At 40.6% G+C, this 7,654-nt stretch overlaps 1 non-coding gene across 1 annotated transcript; it reads left to right on the top strand.

The window, feature by feature from the left end:
• The first annotated feature begins 4,213 nt into the window (after window positions 1-4,213).
• Window positions 4,214-4,375, top strand: LOC123457565. The gene has a single exon (XR_006635050.1). It is a non-coding gene; the product is annotated as a U1 spliceosomal RNA (small nuclear RNA).
• The last annotated feature ends 3,279 nt before the right edge of the window (window positions 4,376-7,654 follow it).

Here is a 7,654-nt window from a genome sequence, read left to right on the forward strand (position 1 = left end):
TAGGGCTTCTTGTCACTGCAAATAAATACTGTAGATGTATGTGCCACTTTGTGCACATGGCTTTATGTGGGTACTGGAGCATTGAACACAGGCTGTTAGGCTTTGCAGGCAAGCATCTGCTTAGCCATCTCTCTAGTCCTAGGTATAAATTTTTGTAGAATTGTTGGCATAAAAATCAGATGACTCAAGTTTGGTTCCTTACAGCTGTAATTACAGTACACAAGAAGCTTGGGCCAGAGAATCTCCACAAGTTTAAAGCAGCCAGGACAAAATAATGAGTTACAGGTCCCAGTCTAGGGCTATATAGTGAAACTGTCTCAGACCTCTACCCAACAAGTAAAATGTATAAATCCTCATTATTTTCATGATATTGGCAAATGACATTTCAAATTCATTTATTAAAGGTGCACTGTGTCATTTTTTTTCTTACTGCTGCATAGAATTCCATTGTGTAGATATACCACATCTTCGTTATCCATTCTTCTAATGATGGACATCTGGGTTGATTCCAGCTTTTAGCTATTACAAATTGAGCCGCTACAAACATGGTTGAGCAAATCTCTCTGGCCTGTGGTTTGAAGGTTTTAGGGTAGATGCCCAGTAAGGGTATAACTGGGGTCTGTTGGTATTTCTATAGTCAGCTTTTTCAGGAGTCTCCATATTGCTTTCCAAAGTGGTGGTAACATCTTATATTCCCACCAACAGTGAATGACTGTTCCTGTTTCTCCACATCCTCACCAGCATTTATTTTCATTTGATTTTTTGATGTTGGCTATCCTTATTGGGGTAAGGTGGAATCTCATAGTTGTTTTAATTTGTATTTCTCTGATGATTAGGGATGATGAACATTTTAAGTGTGTGTTTGCCATTTGTATATCTTCCTCTGTGAATTGCCTGTTCAACTTTGCGCCCCATTTTGTGAGTGGGGTATTTGTCTTCTTATTGTTTAGACTTTTTAGTTCTTTGTAAATTCTAGAGATAAGGCCTCTATCAGTGGGATAACCCGCAAATATTTCCTCCCATTCTGTGGGTATTCTATTGGCTTTGCTTATTATATGCTTGTCTGTAAAGAAACTCTTCAGCTTCATATGATCCCATTGGTTGAGTGACTGTTTAAGAACTTGAGCCACTGGGGTTTTGTTCAGGAAGTCTTTTTCCATTCAATTTGGCTAACTGATCCCCTCAGTGGTATGAGTCCCATAGCTGGAGCTGGGAAACAAGTCAGAACCATATCCAAACATAAGCCTACTCTCCAATATCAAGCTACCATCAATCATGGGGTATAAGAGGGCTTACACCTATCAAACTCTCTATCAAAAAAGTAATTGTTATCTCAATTTTCCGGGTGCTAACTTACTCTCCGTAGGAGAATCTGCTTCTCTTTTTCAGATAGATGCAGATCCTGAGGAGAGAGCTGCCCCAACATACCTCAAAAGGGGCCAACTGAAACTAAGGAAAATTGGCAAAACAAGCAAGGGTGATGTTTTCCTGAAGAACCGGATACCAGCACAAAGGGGAAGGAGACCAACACAGAGAAAAATCAACTCCTACCAAATCAGAGAGCCAGAGCCTCAGAGGCCCCCAACACCTCAGCACTGAAGCAGACCAAAAATGAACCCAACGTGGCTCAGGGAAATTTTGCGGAAGAGGGGGCGGAAAGAATGTCAGAGTCACATGTTGAGTCATGATTTGCAGAGACATTTATCGTAACAATAACTATGGGCTAACTCCACAATGCACGACCCATTTACATCAAAAAGGAGGGTCCAATGGGAGGGGGTAGATCATGGATGAGTCTAAACAATGGTACCAAACTGCCTGTATTTGCTGAAAAGAAAACTAATAAATTAAAATAAAATAAAATAAAGGTTCACTGTGGAACTTCTTTGAATAATCAGAACTTTTTAATAAGTTATATTGTTTGAAGAGGGAAAGTGTGTGTGTGTGTGTGTGTGTGTGTGTGTGTGTGTGTGTGTGTGTGGTGTGCATTTGAGGTAGGGTCTTAGTCTCGACCAGTGTGACCTGAGTCTCATTCTATAGTCCCATAATGGGCTGGAACTCACATCAATTCTCCTACCTCTGCCTCCAAGGGGTTGGATTAAATGAGTGCACCACCACTGCTGCCATTTGTTTCTGTTTTGAGACATTCTGTTGTGTCCTAGGCTAGCCTGAACTCTTGATCCTCATGCCCCCACCATGAAAGCAAAATAAATAATGCTTGTGGCTCTAAATTTATCAACAAAATGACTAGTAGTAGTCATAAGGGACCTGATAGCACTTTCCTGTGATGCATATTGAAGACAAAGGCAAACTAAACATGTTTTGTAATAGAGTTTAAATAGAATCACTATTCTCTTCAGCTAAATAGAGGTTTCCATACATGACCAAATGTGATTTCTCAGTCTTTGATCATGCTTTTTCCTAAGGCAGTCTCTGAGGAACTCAGTCATTGGAAATAGAATTTAGAAAAAGAACAAGAAAACATCCTAAACACAATCCAAAGGAATAAGCCTTTGGACTTTGCAGAACACAATAGTGTGTTTCAAATCTTGCCTTGTATTTAAGTTAACTCCCTCTGAAGATTGCAAGGTCTTCAAGCTTGGGGTAGGCATGTAGGGTATGGTAGATATGTAGCAGAAAGGCTGAATATTGGGGGTAAAATGGTCCAAGTGGGGTCTGGGTATGGGATGGAGGAGAGGAGAGGAGGGAGGAGGGTTAAGCAAAGTTTAAGATGATATGAATAAGTCATGTGAAAACCTACTTCTTCTTTAGGTATTAACAAATATGTTAAAGAGAGAAAGAGAGAGAGAGGGTTTGTGTGTGTGGGGGTGTGGGGGGGGTGTATGTTTGGGCAGAATTACCCTGGGGAGGTGGACAATATTATATGCAGAAGCCAGATATCATTACTAAAATATCTAAATGCTGGGATAGAGAAGGGGAAAAGAAGTTGTGGTAGGAAGGAGGTGTTTTTTCAGTGGCTTTCAGCCAATACTAGGTATTCCACCAATGACTGGACAACCACCCCTGTGAGTTCCTTTGAGCCCTTCTCCACACTGCACCCTCCCTTATGCAATCATGGACTGCTCTGGCCTCCCCTGCACCATATGGAGATGGAATGGCCCATGACATCACAATGCTGCAGCTCAACCAGAGAGTCACCAGGGAAATTGTGAACTTCATGTGTGGGAGTCCCTTGTGGTGAGAAAGGAGCAATGGAGTTCATTTTCCTGTGCCTGTATCCAGCAGGATAGCAGAGGAGGCACCCTTGGCATTCTGCTTGTGAGTGAGACCTCTCAGCAGCAGGTGGGGGGAGTGGAAAGGCGTGAAGGTCTGCAGGAGGTTCCTGGACATCACTGAGATCACCTCTAGCTACTGGCCTTGCCAAGACCCACAGCCAGCTCCAGGGTGCTGCCCACAAGTGTCAGCAACTCTCCATGCTGATTTTCTAATCACAGTGTGTTGAGCTTACAGACATTGCCCTCACTGTTCTGTGGATGGTGACAGAAAGTAAAAACGGGTACTGGCAGTTACTAAATGCTAAATTAATTAAGTAATGTAAAAAAAAGACAATAGGAAGGAGAGTAGATGCAGTGTTGGCTTTCTAGCATCTTGTCTTAACTCTAGATGCTGAAAGTTTTGGGTGTGTGGGGAGGTTTCCAATGTAGGGGCTCACTCTAACTCATGCTTACCCTTACTCTGTAGTCCCAGGCAGGCCTCAAACTCACAGCAGTCCTTTGTCCTTTGAATACTGTAACTAAAGGTGTACACCGCTATGCTCAGCTTGGGCCAATTTTTAAGTGCACGTTGACATCAGACATTGAATTTGACCACAGTGAAATGTGTGTACATGTCAGAAAAAAATGGAGTTTAAGAAAAAAAAGGGGCCATTTCTATATTCTGTTACATAAACACTTTTTACATCTAAGGATAATATGATACCCATTTCAGTATCATTAAATACATGGAAAATTTCTATTTTCTTCCTACTTTGAATTTTTTCTACCAAATAGTCTCTTAAGGGGGCAGAGACAATGAAGTGAAGAGGAATGGTGAATTATTCTGGAATATTTGTTCTCTCCAGGAATAATTCTGAGGATTGGAGAAATGCTACCAGGCAGATCTTAAGCACATATGTATAACACTTTTTAAACTGAATTTTTATAATTGAAAGTATTCTAAATTGTATTCTCCTCTTTAAAAAAGACCATTAGAGATACTTACCTGGCAAGAGATACCATGATCAAGAAGGTGGCTCTCCCAGGGCGAGGCTTATCCATTGCACTCCAGAGGTGCTGACTCCTGCGATTTCTCCAAATGCGGGAAACTGGACTGCATAATTTGTGGTAGTGGGGGACTGCGTTTGCGCTCTCCCCTGGTATTTTGGTTCTGAATGGAAGGAAGCGCTTATGTCTGAACTCCTCCCACCCTGCATCTTGCGTGCCTAGTCTGAGTGTGCGTTCACTGAGTTCTTGCCAGGCCGCTCTAGGTGGCAGGGTCTTAAAGCAGGCCAGCCGAGTTTTAAAGTTTTAAACCCCCACCTCTGTGCCTAATCCCACTTTGGTCTTCCTACCTATGAGTTCAAGACCATTTCACTGCAGCACTGGGGAAGCAGAGGCAGGAGGATTGTGTTTAGTGAGTTCCAGCCGACCCTGAGACTACATAATGAATTTCCGCCCAGGCTGGCCTAGAACAAAACCCCTACCGAGGGGAGGGGGGGAGTTCAGGGAGAAAAAAGTAAAATAAAATAAAAAGACCATTAGAGGTGGATGTAACAGAGCAAACCTTTAATCCAAGCACTTGGGAGGCAGAGGTAGAAGGATAGCCATGAGTTCAAGGCTACCCTGAGACTACATAGTGAATTTCAGGTCAGCCTACCTTGAAAAAATGAAAGAAGAAAAAGACAAATTAGAATAATCTTGAAGGTCAGCACACCAATTGTGGCTCAGGGACCACTCCACTGGAGAATGCTAACATAGTTTACATAGATTTAACATAGATTTATAAATCAGTTACTTTTCTCACAATTCCATAATAACTACCATTTCTATTCAAAATAATCTTGACAACCAAATTCTATATTATGCCACATTATAGTTTTCCAAGTCTGTAGATCATTTAACATTGAAATTTTAAGTCAGTGCTGCCTAGTGACATCTAGATAGATATGATAGTCATATTTCCAATATCTCCACATTTCACTGTGGATATGTAGCCATGACTGTAACACAAATAATTTTTAGTGGGGTCAGAGTAGTCACTAGGTTGAGGGTGAATTACTAAAAATTATACCTTAGGAGATCAGAAGATCTTACCCAAAGCTATTCCACTATGCTCTTATTAAATGAAGGTGGCTATGCACAACAAGTACAATAATGGGTGTGACTGTATTCCAATTAACTTTTTAAACCAAATACAGGGGTCCTTGTTCTAATTACAGATTTGACATATTAAATGATCATGAAGAAAAAGGCTGTAAGGTCATGGAGATGGTTCAGTGGCTAAGAATGTTTGCTGTATAAACATAAGGACTTCAATTCAAACACCAGGCCCAAGATCAATGCCAGGTTTGGCTCTGTAACTCCATAACTGAGGTGATCATTGACAGGAACATCATTGAGCTTTGATGGTCAGCCCTAGCCAAAACCCAGCAAACTCCAAGTTCAGCGAGAGATCTTGTCTCAAGGAACAAACACAAAGTGAATTATTTATTTCAAAGTTTCTTAATAAGTATTTATATTACCTAAAATCATAGAATCCAAAAAAAGGATAGTTTTCAGGTAAATAAAGTAAGACACTAACCTGTACATTTTCCTTTTTAGTATTATGAGGTTTAAAGAACAAATGATCATGAAAGGAGAGGAGTAACATCTTTTTATGACAAGCATGTTCCTGTGTGCTTCCCTGTCCTCAGAATATTTATAGCATGTTTTCCCATGATGGAAAAAAAAGATTTTAACATAATATTAGGAGTTGAAGAATTGTCTATTACTGATGTCAACTTTTGATTCTTTCCAATTTTTCTAGCAATACTGTGTGTGTGTGTGTGTGTGTGTGTGTGTGTGTGTGTGTGTGTGTTTGTTGATGGAATCAAGGAATTACAGCCAGGTGTGATGGTACACACCTTTAATCCCAGCAGGTTGGAAGGAGTGGTGGAGAATGCCCCTGAATTTGAGGCTCCCTGATACTACATAGTGAATTCCAGGCCAGCCTGGGCTAGAGCAAGACCCTACTTCAAAAGGAAAAAAAAAAAGTGAATTACAAATTTGTTTTAGCTGATTGTAAAAGTTATGCTTAACATAAAAAAGTATATCATGTGTGCAATTAGAGGTTCTTGAATTGGGCACAGCCATCCATTCCTGTGATCCTAGCATTTGCAAGGGTGAGGCAGGTGATTCATGAGTTAGACATAATTCAAAGATACCAGGTGAGATCATCTCAGAAAACCAAAATCAAGCTGTGCTTGGATGGTTAATGCCTGTCATCAAGTACTTGGTAGGTTGGGGCCACCATATTGCCATCACTTGAAGGTAAGCCTGGTCTGGTATACATAGTAAGGTCAAGACATCCTGGGCTACAGAGTGAGATACTGTTTCAATACAACAACCCCAAACCCTCACAAAAAGACCCAAGTCACATCAAAATAATCCAACCTAAACAAGATAAAAAACTCACTTGAGATCATACTTCCTAGTGATATTTTGGTGCCTTAGAATCAAGTTAGAGGGCTGGAGAGATGGCTTAGCGGTTAAGCGCTTGCTTGTGAAGCCTAAGGACCCCGGTTCAAGGCTCGGTTCCCCAGGTCACACGTTAGCCAGATGCACAAGGGGGCGCATGCATCTGGAGTTTGTTTGCAGAGGCTGGAAGCCCTGGCACGCCTATTCTCTCTCTCCCTCTATCTGTCTTTCTCTCTGTGTCTGTCGCTCTCAAATAAATAAATAAATAAAATAAATAAAAATTAAAAAAAAATAATAAAGTTAGCAAGGCATGGAAGCCTTTTAACTCTGCACTCTGAAAACCAAGTGGGAGAATTGCTGTGATTTAGAGGCCAGCATGAGAATACATATTGAATTCCAGGTCAGCCTGGGCTAGAGCAAGACCCTCCATCATGGGCAATAAAAAGGATGGAAGAAAATAGCAATAGATTCTTGATGAACCAGATTCCTTAATTTCACTTTAAAAATAATTTATTTATTTATGTGAGAGAAGAAAATAGACAAACAGGGACAGAGAAAGAGAGAATGGTAACATCAGGATCTAGTCACTACAAAGGAACTCTAGATGCATGTACCACCATCTACCTTGAAGTGGATACTGGGAAATTGACTGTGTTCTTTGCCTTTGCTGGCAAGCACCTTAACCACTAAGCAATATCTTCAGTCCTCAGCCCTCATTTTGTATCCCTAGGGAGATTTTATGAACAACAGCTGTTCTAGTGATTTTACAAGTTACATCTCATTGCTCCTAATCAAGTACAATGCAGCCATACTATGTTTTGCAAAGAACTTTGTCACAGGGTTGTTAAGGACATGGCACATTCTTTGCACATATACCTTAGGATGATTAAGGTAAGTTGGTAATTTCAGTAAGTGACAAAAATGTAGTTATGGAATTAAAATTCTAATATTTTAATAAAATATGAGAGAATTAAGTTATT

Source organism: Jaculus jaculus, unplaced genomic scaffold (genome assembly GCF_020740685.1).
Source record: "Jaculus jaculus isolate mJacJac1 unplaced genomic scaffold, mJacJac1.mat.Y.cur u25, whole genome shotgun sequence".
NCBI classification, from domain to species: Eukaryota; Metazoa; Chordata; class Mammalia; order Rodentia; family Dipodidae; genus Jaculus; species Jaculus jaculus.